At 35.4% G+C, this 18,370-nt stretch overlaps 1 pseudogene; it reads left to right on the top strand.

Moving 5' to 3' along the window:
* The first annotated feature begins 6,945 nt into the window (after positions 1–6,945).
* The window catches only part of LOC111545548, a 37,075-nt pseudogene continuing 25,650 nt past the window's right edge, over positions 6,946–18,370 (top strand).

Here is an 18,370-nt window from a genome sequence, read left to right as displayed (position 1 = left end):
AAGAAGCCAGTCTAAAAGGGCTACATATTGTTTAATTTCAACTATATGATATTCTGGAAAAACTAAAACTGTGGAGAGTAAAGAGATCAGTGGTTGTCAGCATTAGAGGGCAGGGAAGAATGAGAGCACAGAAGATTTTTTAGAATGTGAAACAATTCTGCATGCCAATATAATAGTGGATACATGCTATTATACATTTGTCAAAACACAAAGAAAGTACAATAGCAAGACAGAACCCTAATGTAAACTATGGACTTGAGTGATAATGACATGCATGTAGGCTCAATGATTAGAACAAATGTACCACTCTTGTATGGGATGTTGATAGTGGAGGAGGCTGTGTGGTAATGGGGACAGACAGTAGATAGAAACTCTTCTGTCACATTGGCTGTGAACATAAAACTGCTCCAAATAATATATATTTTTGAAAAGTACATTAAGTGAGATAGTAGAAAATAGCATCTAAAGAAATGTTATTAAACCAAAGAAAAAGTCTGTATTTATCCATATCTTGTGAAATACAAAACAAAACAAAACAAAACAAAAAAGACTGTGGTTGCTTGACTTAGATGTTAAAAATAAGTATGGATATTTCATAGCCATCCTTTAAGTGTTATAGTCTTAGGAGCAATTATTCACTTCTTCCAGAGATTACTGAAGATGAAATGAGCACATATCCCTTGATCTTTGGCCAAACCTTGGTCAGAGACCTTTGGCATTGGAGTTGGCAGATTGATACAGAGAGAAAAATGTTTAATGTATCTAACAGTTCTCTACTTTATTAGTGATTGAATTTTTTTTTAAATTTGGGGAAACTGATGCCTTGAAAAACAATCATTAGGTTTTCTAGATATACAAAAACAAAGCAAACATAAATGAAAATGTTTCAGAACACTGTGCAGTTGTATAAATTACTGCTTTAGTGATGAAGAAAACAAACAAAACCAAAATTATCACCAATACCACACAAAAGCACATGCATGCATGTATTCAGGCACACGAACACACTCAAATATGAGGCACACAGTATGAAGACATGGCAAGTCTTATTTCACTAAATTAGTGTACACTTGAGATAGATGGACCAAAACTGAAGAGCAAGAAGTTAATAGAGTAGACACTTCAGCATTGGTTCTTCTTCCAATTTTTTTACTTCTGAAGAATCAACGTCTGGAAGCCCAGTGACATCTTGTGAGAAGCTAGTAATAAGAAGGCTCTTGGGTGATAATATGTGTCCATAGTAAGGGAAGTGACTAGTTTGCCTGACTCTTTATATACTCTAGTTCTTTAAACTCGAGTTCATACCCAGAAGACTGTATGAACATCTGGATTGTAATTTTTGAATGGACTTTACTTTCTCATGATAGTGACTTTTGAAAGTTTGTAGTGGTTACAAGTTTCTGGAAGGAGACTCATGAACAGGGGATATTAACATGTGATAGCCAGAAAGACAAAAAAAAAAAAAAAAAAAAAAACATGCTGCACTGGTTATTAAAAATGACTAAAATCGAGGTGGCGGTTGCCTGTAGTCCCAGCTACCCGGGAGGCTGAGGCAGGAGAATGGCCTGAACCCGGGAGGCAGAGCTTGCAGTGAGCTGAGATCCGGCCACTGCACTCCTGCCTGGGCGACAGAGCGAGACTCCATCTAAAAAAATAAAATAAAAGACTAAAATGACTGATTTCTGGGGATTACACCCCCCCCCCCCCCCCACCACCACACACACACAAACACAAATAAAACCTGTAGAGAAATGGACATTAGGCGCTGTGGTTAGGAGAAGGTGAGCAAACTAATTGCAATTTGGGCATTCTTGTTATTCATGTTCTTTGATTAAAAAGATTTTGTTTTTTTAAAGTCCAAGCTGATAAATTGGTCAACATAAGTTGAATTTATATTCACTTGGTTAAAAAAGAAAAAAATACCAGCGCTAACTTTCTATGACTAAGTAGAGAGGTGTTTTGTGGCTTTTTTGTTAGTGTTTGTATATTTCTAGTCATGTATACATTTGATAATTGGACTTAAAAATAAATTCACAAGGACTGTATGATGGAAAAATAAGTTTATGAATTAAGCTACTTTTATTTAACAGTATTCCTTTTCAATATTTTTTTCAAGGGCTATAATATAGTAAATTTAGGATTTTACCTTAGGGAGTGTTGAGAAAGTAGAATTCATCATTACTCACTTAAAGAAGACTTACTTCCGTTACTGGATTTCAATGGATACACTTATAGAGCATCTACTTTTTAATTAGTAAAAACTGTTTCAAGTTGTTCTGGGGTATTTTATGTAGTCAACATAAAAAAGTAGAAAATTGAAACAACTACTTTGGTAAGTAAAGCATGCTTCTTGACTCCCTTTGGAAATGACAACAAAATTTCCAATAATATTCAAATGTTTCATTTTTCTAGTATCAATTAGAGTGACTTGCATCCAGTTTGTTCACATAGAAAAGTCCATTTTCTTTACATTTTAGACATATATAATTACATATTTTCTTATTTTTTATTAAGTTTATAATTTATAACTTTGTAATTTAAGTTGGATTATGACCATTGATGTAGCTAAATACCCTCCCTAGAAATATATTACAAACATATGTATTTACCCAATATAGATTTCTTTTAAAAATTCTAAATAAATGTATCTACATTTCTCTCCAAATTTAAAGTGCCCCAGGACATGGAAACAGGAAACAACAAAAAATCTAAGGCAAAAATATCCAGCCAGTAGTCAAATAGTGTTACATTTCAAAAATCTACCAATTGCTTTTGGATACTGCATCTTTCATCTAATGATGAATGTGGTTATTCTTAAGCCAATTCAATTAAATCCAAATATAAAAACTAAAAATTAAATTCACAGCGTAAAACTGCTTTGAGACTCCAAGGACTTGATCTTTGGCATGACATACGGTTTTCAGCTGTTTAAATTGCTTACATTTTTCTTTGTTCATATTTAACGTGAATAATAATACTGACCCACTTCAAACTAAAATTGTGAGGAATAGTTCACAAACTCAAAACTTTTGAGATTTTATTAGACTTTCTAATAGATGTTTACATCATTTTAATAAACTCATATGTCTTTCATTATTGTTAAATATTTTATCATCCTATGTTCTGAATGTTTTGATAGACACTGTATTAAAACCATAATAAATGTGTAGTAAAATTATAACTATAAATTTAAAAACAAAATGCTACTTCAATGTCATGTTTATCTAAGAGCATAATAAACTTTCAATAATTTAGCTCTATCATGCTAGGAAATCATAATCTAATGTCAACAACTACATTTACAAGATTTATTTTATCATCAGAAATATAAAATAATATGGTAATTTATTACCATTTCATATATGAAGAAATCAAGCTTCTTTAAAGCAATAATGATACATTAGACATCTTCTAATTCTATCCAAATAGTAACATCTAATAGTTGGTCATTGTGGAAATTTGCAATATTTAAAAAATGTTTACTGTCTTTCCCGTGGGGAGAATATGCATCCTCTCATCTTCAGCTTTATCCTTTCTCACACACATTGATCTCAAGCTTTGCCAGTGAATTGCTTTGGCCAGTGAATTCTGATTGGGAATACCGTGTGCCACTTCAAAACAAGAGCTTTCAGAGCTTTTTTTCTTGCTTTTTTTTTTTTGTATTGGAAAAGCAATGCCCCAGAAGGAGGTTTCTCCATTCGCCAGGTCAAAGAATAAAAATAATATGGAACAGAATGGCAGTTCATCCATGATGGGTATATTGTTCAATCAGCATGCTACTCAAGGGACTGCTAGGTGAGGTACAGGGAGGGGAACACATATTTTCTGTTGTAAGCAACAGAAATGTGTAGTGACTCTTTGTTACTACAACATGAGTTAGTCTAAGATGATATGCAATCATAAAGATTCTGATTGGATGATTTTAACAGTTGTTGGGGGGAACTCTTACCTCATGAGAAATATCATGATATTTTAAATAACTCTAAAGGATATTCTACTGATATTCTACACTTTCTAATTTCCATACCTTTAGCCAACTTTCTTATTTGAAAGTTTTAAACAATAATATCATCTATATGACTATATTTTAAATATTTGATTACATCTTATTCAAGGTTTAACATGAATCATATTGTTTACAGATATGCCAGATTTTGCCAATTCTCATAGTGAGAGTCAAAATTATCTATATAGCTCATTAGCTATATTAAGAGGCTAGTACATTGTTTTAATTAAGAAAAAAAAAACTTTACTCTTTCAGGAGACTCTTAACCAAGAAGATAAAAAGTTGCAAATAAAACTTTGTTGTTAATTCTAGTAACTTCATGAGCCTTAACTACTCTTTCACATAAACCATTAAAGTGACAGTTTACCTTAACAGATGCTTTAATTCTCTCACCTCAAAATTCTCACCTTATTCTGCCATCAGTCCTAAATTACTAAATAATTGTTATCACCTAATTCTGATCAATCCCCCTATATTTGAACCACCTTAAATCAGACTTCAAAATGTCAGTAAATATCCCAAAATTGCCCTTTCTTCTCTGGGATGCTCCTTACACAGTACTACAGAACGATAACCTATTCATCAACAGATTGCTTGGGTGATGTCTCGGGAGCCCAGCGTTTGGCAATAAGATAGATAAAATACTTTCAAAAGTGTCTCTCTAGCTGTTTGGGCCTCTGCATTTTGCTCACTCTGTCCCTCTACTATTAAGAGACAAGCAGAGGAGTTTAAAAATATTTTAATATTATAGTTAAACTGTGACTTAATGCCCTGAAATGTTATTCCTATTTTAATCCACAAGTAGTATATAAAAGAGAAAATAAAATCACATGTAAGTTATTACTTTCAATTTCTTTCTTTGCCAATATTGAAAACATTAACTTAGCCTCTTTTATTCTTGATAATATGTTAGGAGACTCTGGAGAGGAGGAAATAAACAAAGTCAGATTACCAGAGAAGAAAGGAATAAAGAGCAAAAGAAATATAAACATACTAAAAAGTTAAAAAAAAAAAAAAAAAGGTTATACATTTTAAATATCAGACAGTGGAAAATAAGGCTAAATGGGGGTATTAGGTGTGCAAAATTTACCTCCACTAAAATACCAATGTTTGGAAGACTGTTATTAGGATCAAAAGTTCTTTTATAACTTATTTCATCTTCTTTCTGCACCCTTATCCACTAGTTAACAAAGAGTAAAACAATGTTGGGTCATGCAGTTCTTTAATATAATAATTTAATGATGGCTACGTTCTCAAACATTCTCTTATTGGGATCAAAATCCTTAATTATTTGGACAGTTTTCCCTTCACCTGCTAAGTTAGTCTTATCATGGTACTTTGCTGTTGACGCTTTCTGATTCTCTTTATCAAGAGCTGTGATCCCTATGCTACAAAAGAATCATAGGCAGTTCAGTGAGTTAAACTCCACAGCCTTCATTTGCCTGATCATGCTGTGCTATAAAATTGCTGTTACCAAACCGCAGACTTCTCTTGGTTGTAAAGGGAGGGATCTCTTTTCAGGTCCTAAATGGAGAGCAGGGCCAATGACTCCTCTTTTCGCCCCCAAAAGTTATTTTATGTATCTAACGCATCATTCTCTTTTCCAAAAAGTGAGAAATCAGGACTCACATAGAATACTTGTCTCTCTTCCTTTCCCCCCAATACCTTCAAGCTGGGAAATCAACTGACTTTGCTTCCACTCCTTTATTCTTTTTGCTTTGCAGAAACAGGTGAATCCTGATCCCTCTCCTGCCACAGGAAACCTGAATTACTGGAGTCCTCTAAAGTACATTTATTGATATAGTAAAGGAGAATAAAGAATTTGGGAAATCCATTCTTAAGACAATATCCAGACATTCAAAGCTATTGTTTCATGCATAATCTGATTTGAATGTCAAAAATATATATACTGCTTATGTATTTCTTTTTGCATTCCATCTGTAACACATTTTAATATTCCTCTAAGTAGAGAAAGTAGGGTAAGCCAGGGCAATGGCCAGTACTCAAGAAATCGAAATAGTAAGACATTATAATTTTAATATCAGTCACTTCTGTTAAAAGCTTATTTAAAAGCTCACCATATTACCATTGAAAAATTATTCTTTTTGCTTAACTTACTATTACACTTAATACATTTCTTAGTTTTTAAAATTAAAAATAATAGATATTTTAAAAGAGTAATACAAGCTTCATAATGAAATGCATTACTTCTCTCTTTTAACCTAACAAAATCCAGAAACAATTTGCTAAGAAGTAAATACTATTTTCTGTTTTTAAATAATTAAGGTAAATGCATGAATTATAAGTTCACTTGGGTGTGTTTTGATTAAGGAACACACCCCTTAAGCACACTCCTCAGAGAACATTTTCATCAACTTCATCGACCTTAGAAAATTTCCTTATGTTCCTGTAGGGTCAATTTTCTACACTCCAGTGGCAAACAGTGCTCTGATTTCTATCATGCCATGTTACTTCTGCCTCTTTTCTTAAAATTTATGAATGATTACCTAAACTACGAACCAGTACCATTTATATCTGATTCCTTTCACTTACATAATGCTTTTGAGTTTAATCGAGATTGCCACATGTGTTATCATTTCATTACTTTGTAATGCTGTGGATTGCTGTAAATACCATCCACTCTTTCGGACCATGGGTTTGGCGTCCTTGGATTTAACCAACCAAGAGTAAAAAATATTTGGGAAAAAAAATGTGTCTGTATTGAACATGTACAGATTATGTTTCTTGTCATTATTCCCTAAACAAAGCAATATAACAAATGTTTTCATAATATTTACATTGTAATCTAGAGATGACTTTCAATCTATGGGGGCAGAGTCAAGAATGGGAGATGAGTGGAGGTCTGAGCATCACAGCGGCCCCCTCTTTTCTCTCCCCACCTTTACCTGTCTGCTCAGCTCACAGAATACCTTTCCACCATGACCCCCTCAGCAAGTTCCTGCTGAAACAAAGCATCAAGCAGGTGTGCATATCCCTGCCTCAGGGTGGGAAAAGTTCAGGCCATATGTATCTGGATCATTGTGACTGGAGACTGCACTGCAAGACCCATACCCTGGACAGTGAGCCCAAGTGTGTGTAAGAGTTGCCTGAGTGGAATTTTGATAGCTCTGAAAGCTCCAAACAGTGACATGTGTCTTGTGCCTGCTGCCATGTTTTGGGACCCCTTCCACAAGGACCCTAACAAGCTGGTGTTCTGTGAAGTTTTCAAGTGCAATCGAAAGCCAGCAGAGACCAATTTGAGGTACATCTGTAAATGGATAATGGACATGGTGAGCAATCAGTACCTCTAGTTTGGCATACAGCAGAAATATACCCTCATGGGGACAGATGAGCAGCCTTCGGTTGGCCTTCCAATTGCTTTTTTGGACCACACAGTCCATATCACTGTGCTGTGGGAGCAGACAAAGCCTACAAGAGGAATGTCTTGGAGTCTCATTACCAAGCCTGCTTGTATGCTGGAGTTAAGATCGCAGGGACAAATGTTGAGGTCATGCCTGTCCAGTGGGAATTCCAAATCGGATCCCGTGAAGGAATCAGCATGGGAGATCATCTCCTGTTTCATCTTGCATCATGTATGTGAAGACGTTGGAGTGATAGCAGCAACCTTTCATAGGAAGCCCATTCCTGGGAACTGGAATGGTGCAGGCTGCCACACTAACTTCAGCACCAAGGCCAAGTGGGAGGAGAAAGGTACGGAGTACATTGAGGAGGCCATCAAGAAAATAAGCAAGCGGCACCAGTACCACATCCATGCCTATGATTTCAAGAGATGCCTGGAAAATGTCTGTTTCCTAACTGGATTCCATGAAACTGATGGCAGAAGCAGCCCATCTGGAGCAGCTGCTGCCATGATGCCGGCTGCAGTCAGGGAGGCACCACCCGGGCTCTGTGCTCCATGGAGCAGGCAGGAGCCAAAAACAGGTGGGATCTCTGCCCCCTCCTGAGTTGGAGGGGTGGGAGTTCCACTCTTCCAGGTGCAGCTGTATCCTCCCAGGCATGACTGCAGACCCAGGCATCACTGTACTCTCGGGAAGCTGGGAAGTCCCCTTTCCCCCAGACTCAGAAGTGCCTGCTTGTGCTACCTGGCCTCTCCTGGCTCCTGGTGCCCACCTCGATTTTGGAGCAAAGTTGATGCTGAGCCCAGGCACAGTTGTGCCCTGACTGGGTGTGTGCATACTTGGGGCAGTGCTGACATGCCAGGCTCCTGCAGCCTTGGGCCCCTCTGGACTATGGGCACCTGTGAGCACGGGAGGGAAGCCAAGAGGCATGAAGGAAGCTCCACCTGGGCCTGCAGGCACCCCTGGGCACAAACAGCCTGGACACCGTGGGTGCCTTGCATGGCAGGTTGATGGTGGTAGGAGGCAGAGAGGCTTCTGGAGGGGAAGGGTTGGTTCCCTGGTGAAGCCCCACCTTCAAGCCAGAGAAGGCCTGAAGCATGGGGGCCGGGCTGCTATTCTGCAGACCGGAATGAGAACTTATGGTGCTTTTTCAGCTGCCGGTGTCCCCCCATGGAACCAATCAGCATGCACTTTCTCCACTCTGAAGCCCATAAAAGCCCTAGACACAGTTGGACTCAGGCAGACAACAAGATGACCTGAGGGCAACTAGGAGCTACTCATCCTGGGTCTCCTTTGGTTGTATCTTTTATACTTGCACCAGCAATGAATTATAGTTCCAGTAGCTCCACACTTTCATCAACATTTGGTAGTATCAGTTTTTTACTTTAGTCATCCTTGTGAGTTTGTGGTGACAGATCAACTTTGTATGACGTTATAGTTTTAAAGTTGTATTTTTCTGTTTATGAATAATGCTGAAAACATTATCATATACATTGCCCATTATTACATCCTCTCCTATATAGTATTTATTTTTATTGTTTTTTATTATTGGATTATAGGAGTTATTTTATGTTCTGAATTGAGAGTTGTCTGATTTTATACATACACCCCCACATACAGACACACACTCATTACTTCTGCCTCTGTTTCTAAAATTTATTAGTGAAAATCTCAACTATGTACTACTTGTGTCTGATTCCCTTCACTCATACAATAACTTTGAGATGAATTCATGTTGCCTTATGTGTCAGCATTTCATTCCTGTGTATTGCTGTAAGTACTATTGACCCTCCATATCTCCCTCTTTCTCTCTCTGTGTGTGTGTGTGTGTGTGTGTGCCGGGGGGGGGGGTATTATATATTCCCTGTCTGAGATTTACCTATTTGCTTTTTAATTGGAGGAGGAGCATAAGTCTTTGGAGGAGCATAAGTGATTTTTTTACATGAAATATATCCATTTTTATTGTTTAATAGGCTTTCATTAGTTTCCTATTACTGCTATAACCAATGACCATAGATTTTGTAGCTTAAAGTAACAGTAATTTATTATTTTACATTACTGGAAGTCAGCATAATGAAAATGTGTTTGCTGGACTGCTTTCCTTCTGGAGACTGTGTAAGAAAATCCATTGTATTTCCTTTTTCAATGTGAAAAGGTTGTCTGCATTCTGTAACTCATGTCTGTTCCTTGAATTACCCTAACCTTTCTAACTTTGTCACATCTGTTCTGAGTCTGCCCCTCTTCTATCCCTCATAAAAGAACCTTTTGATTATATTGGTTCCAGCCTGATAATCTGGTATAATCTCAGTATTCTTAATCACATCTCAGTATTCTTAATCACATCTGCAAAGTCTTCTTTCCAATCTCAGTATTCTTAATCACATCTGCAAAGTCTTCTTTCCATGTAAAGTAACATGCTCATAGTTTCAAGAAATTAGGGCATATATGTCTTCATGGGACATTATTTTGTCTATCACATTACTTATTTGGTCCTAAGAAACATTTGCTTTTCCCAGGATTACAATTATAGTTTCCTGTGTTTATGCTAGAAGTTATATGGTTATAACTATTACCACTTGGTATATTTTCCATCTCAAATTATAATGGTGTAAGGGATTAAAATTCATTTTTGATTCATAGATTTACCCACTATTTCCAGCAACATTTGTTAGAAAATGTTTCATCGTCTCATCAAGCTGTTTTGATACTTTAATCTAAATTTTTTTTATCATGTGTGCAAATCTACTTCTGATTCTCCAATCGATTACATAAATAGAAATACCTGTTCACCAATTGTGTGCCTTCTTTTGAGAGATGTCTGTTCAGATCAGTTGCTCATTTTTGAATCAGATTGGTTTTGGGGGGTCGCTATTGAGTTGTTTGAGGTCCTTATGTATTCTGGTTATTGATTTCCTGTCAGATAATTTGCAAATATTTTCTCCTCTTCTGTAGGATGTTTCTTCATTCTCTTGATTGTTTTCTTTGTTTTGCAGAATTTTGATTAGCTTAGTATAATCTCCTTTGTCTACTTTCACTTTTGTTGCCTGTGCTTTTGAGGTCTTACTATAAAAATCTTTGCTCAGACCAATCGATGTCCTGAAGTGTTTTCTTCTAGTAGTTTATTATTCTACTGATTTCTTCTAGTAGTTTCATAATTTTGGGTCTTACATTTAAGTCTTTAATCTATTCATTTGATTTTTGTGCATAGAGAAAGATAAAAGTCTAGTTTAATTTTTCTCCATAAGGATATCTAGTTTTCCCAATACCATTAAGGAGACTGTACCTTCTCAAATATATGTTATTGTTGTCTTTGTCAAAAATGAGTTGGCTGTAAACATGCAGATCTATTTCTAAGTTCTCTATTCTGTTTCTTTGGTCTATGTATCTATTTTCATGTCAGTGCCATACCGTTTTGGCTATTACACCTGTAAATGCGCAGATCTATTTCTAAGTTCTCTACTCTGTTTCTTTGATTTATGTATCTATTTTCATGTCAGTGCCATACCGTTTTGTCTACTATACCTTTGTAGTTACAGTTGAATCTTGAACAACACAGGGGATTAGAAGTGCCAACTCCCACACATTTGAAAATTATTATATCTTTGACTTCCCAAAAACTTAACTAGTAATAGCCTACTATTGACCAGAAGCCTTATTAATAACATAAATAATGTATTAGCATATATGTTATTCATTATATGTTGCATTTTTACAATAAACTAAAGAAAAGAAAATGTTATTAAGAGTCACATGGAAGAGAAAATGTAGTTACTATTCCTTAAGTTTAAGCGGATCATCATAAAAGTATTCTTGTTGTATTCACATTGAGTAAGCAGAGAAGGAAGAAACATAGGAGCAATTGGTCTTGCTGTCTTATAGGTGGCAGCAGAAGAAGAAAATTCAGATATAAGCAGGTGGGAATTGAACAATGAGAACACTTGGACACAGGGTGTCCAAGGGGAACATCACACACCAGGGCATGTCTTGGGGTGGGAGGAGTGGGGAGGGATAGCATTAGGAGAAATACCTAATGAAAATGATGAGTTAATGGGTGCAGCAAACCAACATGACATATGTATACATATGTAACAAACCTGCATGTTATGCACATGTACTTTAGAACTTAAAACTATAATAATGAAAATAAAAAATAAATAAATTTTAAAAAAGAAAATTCAGATGTAAGTGGACCTGAACAGTTCAAACTCGTGTGTTAAAAGGGTCAACTGTACTTTGAAATCAGTTTGCATGATGCCCCAGTTATGTTCTTTTTGCTCTGGATTGCTTTGTCTATTCAGGGTCTTTTGTGGCTCCATACAAATTTTAGGATTGCTTTTTTCTATTTCTGTGAAGAATGTCATTGGTATTTTGATAGAGATTTTGTTGAACCTGTAGATTGCATTAGGTTAAGAATGGATATTTTAACAAAATTAATTATTCCAATCCATGAACATGAGATATCTTTCCATGTTTCATGTCCTCTTCACTTTCTTTTATCAGCATTTACAGTTTTTATTGTCAAGGGCTTTTACTTCTTTGGTTACATTTATTCCAACGTCTTTTAAATTTTTTTTTGTAATTAACATAAATGATATTATTCCTTTATTCCCCTTTCAGATTATTTGCTGATAATCTTTAGAAGTAGCAGTAATATTTGTATGTTGATTTTGTATCCTGCAAGTTTAGTGACTTAGTTTTTCTGTTCTGACACCTTTTTGGTCGAGGCTTTAAGTTTTTCTAAATGTAATATAATATAATTATATAATATAATATCCACATACTGGGGCTTATCATAGGGTGAAGGGTGGGTGGAGGGAGAGGATTAGGAAAAGTAACTAATGGATTTAATACCTGGGTGACAAAATAATCTTTACAACAAACTTCCATGACACAAGTTTACCTATATAACAAATCTGAACATGTACCCTGAACTTAAAATAAATGTCAAACAAAAAAAAAAAAGATGTCATCTGCAAACAACATCAATTTGACTTATTTCTTTCCAATTTAAATGCCTTTAATTTTTTTTTCTCTTGCCCAGTTTATCTTGCTTGGGCTTTTGATATAACGTTAAATAACAGTAGTAAAAATGGGCATCCTTGTCTTCTTCTAGGTTGTAAAGGAAAGACTATGTTTTTCTCTATTTAGTATGGTACTGGCTGAGGGTTTGCCCTATATGGACTTGTTATGAGGTATGTTCCTTCTACACCTAGTTTGTTGAGAGTTTTTATCCTGAAAAGATGTTGAATTTTATAGAATGCTTTTTGAGCATGTACTGATATGGTCATACGGTTTTTGTCTTTCATTTTGTTAATGTGATGTATCATGTTTATTTATTTGCTTATATCGAATTATCCTTGCCTCCCCGGGGATAAATCATACTTGACTGTCATGTATTGTCTTCTTGATGTGCTATTGAATTTGGTTTGCTAGTGTTTTCCTTTTTGAAGATTTCTGTATTTATTTTCACCAAAACTATTGGCCTGGAGTTTTCTTTTTTAATTATATTGTTGTCTGGTTTTTGTATAATGATAATGCTGGTCTTATTAATAAGTTTAGAAGTTTTCCTTTCCTTTCTTTTTCTTTTTTTTTTTTTTTTTGAAGTTGTTGTAGTAGAACTGTTATTAATTCATCTTAAATTTCAGCAGTGAAGCTGAAAGCTCCCAGGCTTTTCACAAGTGAGAGACTTATTATTACTTTCATCTCGTTTCCTGTTATCAGGCCTGTTTAGACTTTCTCTTTCTTCTTGGTTCAGTCTTGGTAGGCTGTATGTGTTCAGGACTTTATTCCTTTCTTCTGGGTTTTCTTATTTGTTGATATTTAATTGCTCATAGTATTCTCCACTGATTCTTTGTATTTCTGTAGTACTCCATGTAATGTCTTCTTTTTCATCTGTGATGTTATTTATTTGGGCCTTCTCTCTTTTTTCTTAGACTATCTAAAGGTTTGTCAATTTTTATCTATCTTTTCAAAAAACTAACTTTTGATTTTGTTGATCTTTTGTTATGTTTTAGTCTCTACTTTCTATATTTCTGGTCTGATCTTTATTATTTCTTTCCTCCTACTAATTTGGGTTTCTTTTTTTGGATTTCTAGTTTTTTGAGGTGCATTGTTGGGTAGTCTATTTGAAGTCTTTCTACTTTTTTGATGTAAGTGTTTATTGCTATAATCTGTCCTGTTAGCATTGCTTTGGGGTATGTGGTATGTTCATTTTTATGTGTTTTGAAAACTTTCCAAATTTCCCTCTTAATTTCTTCATTGACCCATTGATTGTTCAGGAGCACCTTTTAATTTCCATGTGTTTTCATAGTTTACATAGTAATGAGTTGATCTCATTACTGAATTGTACTTTTATTTCATTGTGGTAATAAAAGATATTTAATATGATTTTGATTTTTTGAAATTTGTTGAAACTTGTTTTGTAGACTAACATATATTCTATCTTGGAGAATGTTCCATATGCTGATGAGAAGAATCCATATTCCATAGCAATTAAATAAAGAATTTTGTAACTGTCAGATCCATTGGGTCTAGAGTGCAGTTAAACTCCAATATTTATTTGTTGATTTTCTGTCTGATGATTTGCCCATTGATGACAGTGGAGTATTTAAGTCCTCTACTATTATTGTATTGCATTCTATCTCTCCCTTCACGTCTTTTAATATTTGCTTTATGTATGTGTGTATGTATGTATACATATTTATAACAATTGTTATGTCTTCTTGCTGAATTGACCCTTTTATCACTATACAATAACAGTTTTTTTTCCTCTTTTTACAGATTTGACTTGAAGTCTGTTTTATTTTGTTGTTGTTGTTGTTGTTGTTTTGGTTTTTTGGGTTTTTTTGAGATGGAGCCTCGCTCTGTCATGCAGGCTGGAATGCAGTGGTGCGATCTCGGCTCACTGCAACCTCCATCTCCCAGGTTCAAGTGATTCTCCTGCCTCAGTCTCCCGAGTAGTTATGACTACAAGCATGTGCCACCACGCCCGGTTAATTTTTGTTGTTGTTATTGTTGTATTTTTACATACAATAGAGATGGGGTTTCACTGTGTTAGCCAGGATGGTCTTGATCTCCTGACCTCATGATCTGCCTGCCTCGGCCTCCCAAAGCGCTGGGATTTGAGGCATGAGCCACTGCACCCGGCCCGAAATCTGTTTTATCTGATATATGTATTGCTCATTTTGATCTTTTTTGGTTTCTGTTTGTGTGGAATATCTTTTTCCAGCCTATTTTTAGTCTATGTATATCTTTATAGGAGAAGTGTTTCTTGTAGGAAACTCTGAATGGATGAAAAACAAGAAAAGACCCATATACTTGGGGTCTTGTTTTTAATCCATTAAGACATAATTTCTTCTTTTGGAGAACTTAGTCTACTTATTTTTCATTTCATTACATGTCTTCCTTTGTGGTTAATTTTCTCTGCTAGCACGTTTTAAATCTTATTTTTATTTTTAGTGTATCTATTTTAACTTTTTGCTTTCTGGTTACCGTGAGGCTTAGAAAAAAAATCTTAATATTATAGCAAGTTATTTTAAACTTATGACAGTTTAACTTTGATCATGAAAAGAAACAACAAACAGAAAAGTAAAATACTCTATGTTTTAACTTTTTCTGCTCCTAATTTTGACATTTTGCTGTCCCAATTCATACCTTTTTGTATATCCTATCTCATAACAAATTGCTGTCATTATGATTTTTGTTAGTTTTTTTATTATTCATATTAAATATATAAGTGGTTTTTATACCATAAATATACTATTAAAGTATTCTAAATGTGTCTGTACTTACTTTTACTAGTGAATTTCATACATTCAGATATTTTCTTGTTGCAAACTAGCATCCTTTTGTGTCACAGTAAATAACTCTTTTTTGTATTACTTGTAAGAAAAGTCTAGTGTTTGTTTGGAAAGTATCTCTACATCATATTTGAAGGATAGCTTTGCTGAGCACAATATTCTAGGGTGGCAATTTTTTTTTCTTCTTCACCACTTTAAATATGTTATCTCTACTCCCTCATGGCTTGTGTAGTTTTCATGAAGTCTGTTGCCAAATGAATTGAGTCTCCTTTATATTTTATTTACTTCCTTTCTCTTGCTGCTTTTAGGATCTTTTGTTTGTTCTTAACCTTTGAGAGTTTGGTTATTTTATGCCTTTGAGAGGTCTTACTTTAAATGAATTTCTTTGATGATCTTTAACCTTCTGTACCTGGAATTTAGATATTTTTCTGTATTTGGAATGCTTTCTGTTATTATTTGTTTGAATATCCTTTTTACTCCTTGATTTTTTTGAACTCTCTCTTAAAAGTCAATAGCATGTATTTGTTTTTCGAGGCTATACTCTAGATCTTGTAAGCATTCTTTGTTCATTTTCATTCTTTTTATTTTTTCTTCCACAAGTTTATATTTTTAAGTAATCAGTCTTCAAACTCACAGATTCTTTTCTTCTGCTGTTGAGAGCCATCCCGCCAATGCACTTTTCAGTTTGGCTATTGCATTTCTCAACTCCAGGATTTGTGTTTGATTAATTTTATGTTTTAATCTCTTTGCTAAATTTCTCTGAGATATTTCTAAATTGATTTATTGTATTATCTTGCAATTTGCTGAGTTTTCTCAAAAAGCTATTTTGAATTATTGTTCTGACGCATTTCATCAGGGTCACTCACTGGCTTTTATTTTGTCCATTTGGGGATGTCACACTTCCATGTTTTTTCTTCTTGTTGCTAGATGACATCCTTAGTGCAGATTTGACACAACCCTAAATTAAGTTTGGAATGTTGTTGTCCCAGATGGGATGAGGAAATCCCAAAGGAAATATTCCAGCTGTGTGGAAAGGCTGGCCAGGGCTTTGTGCTCAGAGGACCCATGAAGCACATTTCCTACAGTGTGCTGCAGAACAGCCACTCTGATTTGGCATTTCCTTTACTTGAGATGAAAAGCAGTTCACCAAGTTTTACACACTGGCTGATTCTAGCCTCCCTTCCACTATTCTTCTCTAGCTTCCCTCAGAAGTTGTCACCTACGTACACTACAAACACTTGACTTTCCCATGTGGTAAGTCAGAGACGGTTTTCCTGTGAAGGAACCCAAGATGATGGGAAACCTGACTTTCCACCTTGATCTTACTTTTTCCGGTGTAGAAATCATAAGTCTGGGGGAACTTTCCTCCACTGGACCTGGCAGACTTGCGGAGGGTTGTTCTGATTAGAGAGGTCCATTTCTCTTACCTTCTGCTGGTGTTTTCTCACTTCTTTGTGGCCCCTCAGATTTTCTCAGTGTCAAATTTTAATTCTGTGATATTTCTGGTTATAATCTTGATACTGTTTTAGTTTTCTGTTAGAGAGACTGATACCAGATTGCTTCTACTCCATCATTTTGGTGACAGCATAAGCACACTTTTAATATGATTTTATGTTGCAGGATCCTGTCTAGAATACCATATTGCATTTAGTTGTCATGTCTCCTTCAGCTCCTTTTTGCTGGAACAGTTCGTCAGACTTCTCTTGTTTATAATGATGTTGACAGTTTTGAGATATACTCAACAGACATTTTGTAAAATCACCCTAATTGGAATGTACCAATGTTTTTCTGTTTTGGACAGAGTATGAATTTTGAGAAGGAATAACACATAGGTTAGGTACCATTTTCATCCTGTAATTTCAAGAGTACATACTACCAACATAATCAGCAGTGTGGATGTTGAGATGTTGACCATGATTGTCTGGCTAAGGTAGTTTAGTCAGATTTCTCAACTGAAAAGTTATCTATTTGCTCCGCTTTACACATTTCACACTTTAGAAAGAAGACATTCTGTGCAGCTCATACTGAAGTTGTGAGGGTTATGCTCTACCTCCTTGGGGACTAGAAGCCTCATGAATTGTTCAGAATTATTCCATAAGGAAGATCTATCTCTTCCTCTATTGACTGATTTTTTAAACATATTGAAGCAACCTTGTGTTAGTGGGATAAACAATATTTAATGATATTGTCAGGACTCAGAAAAGAATGCTACAAAATGTAGTGCTTTGGCATGCTGAGTGATTTTAACTAAGGAAGAACCACACACCCGCCATTGCTCCCAACGCACACTCTCCCATCCCTTTGCAAATAAGGGACATTCATCCAGAAGGAATGCAGTTGTCCTAGGCCACCTCCCTATAATTTTGTCAAACAGAGAAGATTAATTTACAGGATAGAATACTAGAGTTAACACCACACCTAGACCCCAGAGGAACTTAATCCCAGGGTATTCTTTGCTCTTTTCTCATTCATCTTCCCTAAAAATAATTTACTCTTCTGCTAAAATTGCATACATCCCTCATTTCCCTCTCCTCTAAGAATAGGGTATTTACGCTTCAACCATCTGGCCCTTCTTTGAGTTTTATACGTTGCATAACTCCTGTGCACTTGAACATTAATATGTTTGGTATACCCTGTCTCCTGTTATGTTGTCTCCTGCCAGTTTATTTGTGCATACTCAATTATCAATCCTTCTAAGAGAAAACTAAAACTTGTACAATATACTATTGATTTAATTTGTCATGATTCTCAAGAAATTTTGAAACACTGTTAATAAAAATTGTTTTTCTTTTTCTTTCCTTGTAATGTTGTGTACAGTCGTGATATTATAGATATGCTGGCCTCTAACTAGATGAAAATAATTTGCACAGGGCTTATATTATTTTATCTTTGAATGTTTGATAAAATTCACCAATGAAGTCATCTATCCTTTGGGAACAATTTTGAATTGCAATTTTTTATTTTTTATTTTTTTAGAGATAGGGTTTCACTCTCACCCTGTCTGGAGTGCAGTAGTGCAATCACAGCTCACTGCAGCCTCAAACTCCTGAACTCAAGCAATCCTCCTGCCTCAGCCTTCTGAGTAGCTAGGACTCCTAGATCAAGTTATCCTCCTGACTAGCTAGAACCCAGCTAAATTTTGTAAATGTTTTATAGAGATAGGGTCTCACTGTGTTGACCTGGTCTCAAACTCCTGGCTTCAAATG

Source organism: Piliocolobus tephrosceles, chromosome 11 (genome assembly GCF_002776525.5).
Source record: "Piliocolobus tephrosceles isolate RC106 chromosome 11, ASM277652v3, whole genome shotgun sequence".
Taxonomy (NCBI): Eukaryota; Metazoa; Chordata; class Mammalia; order Primates; family Cercopithecidae; genus Piliocolobus; species Piliocolobus tephrosceles.
This window is presented reverse-complemented; position numbering and strand designations above follow the sequence as displayed.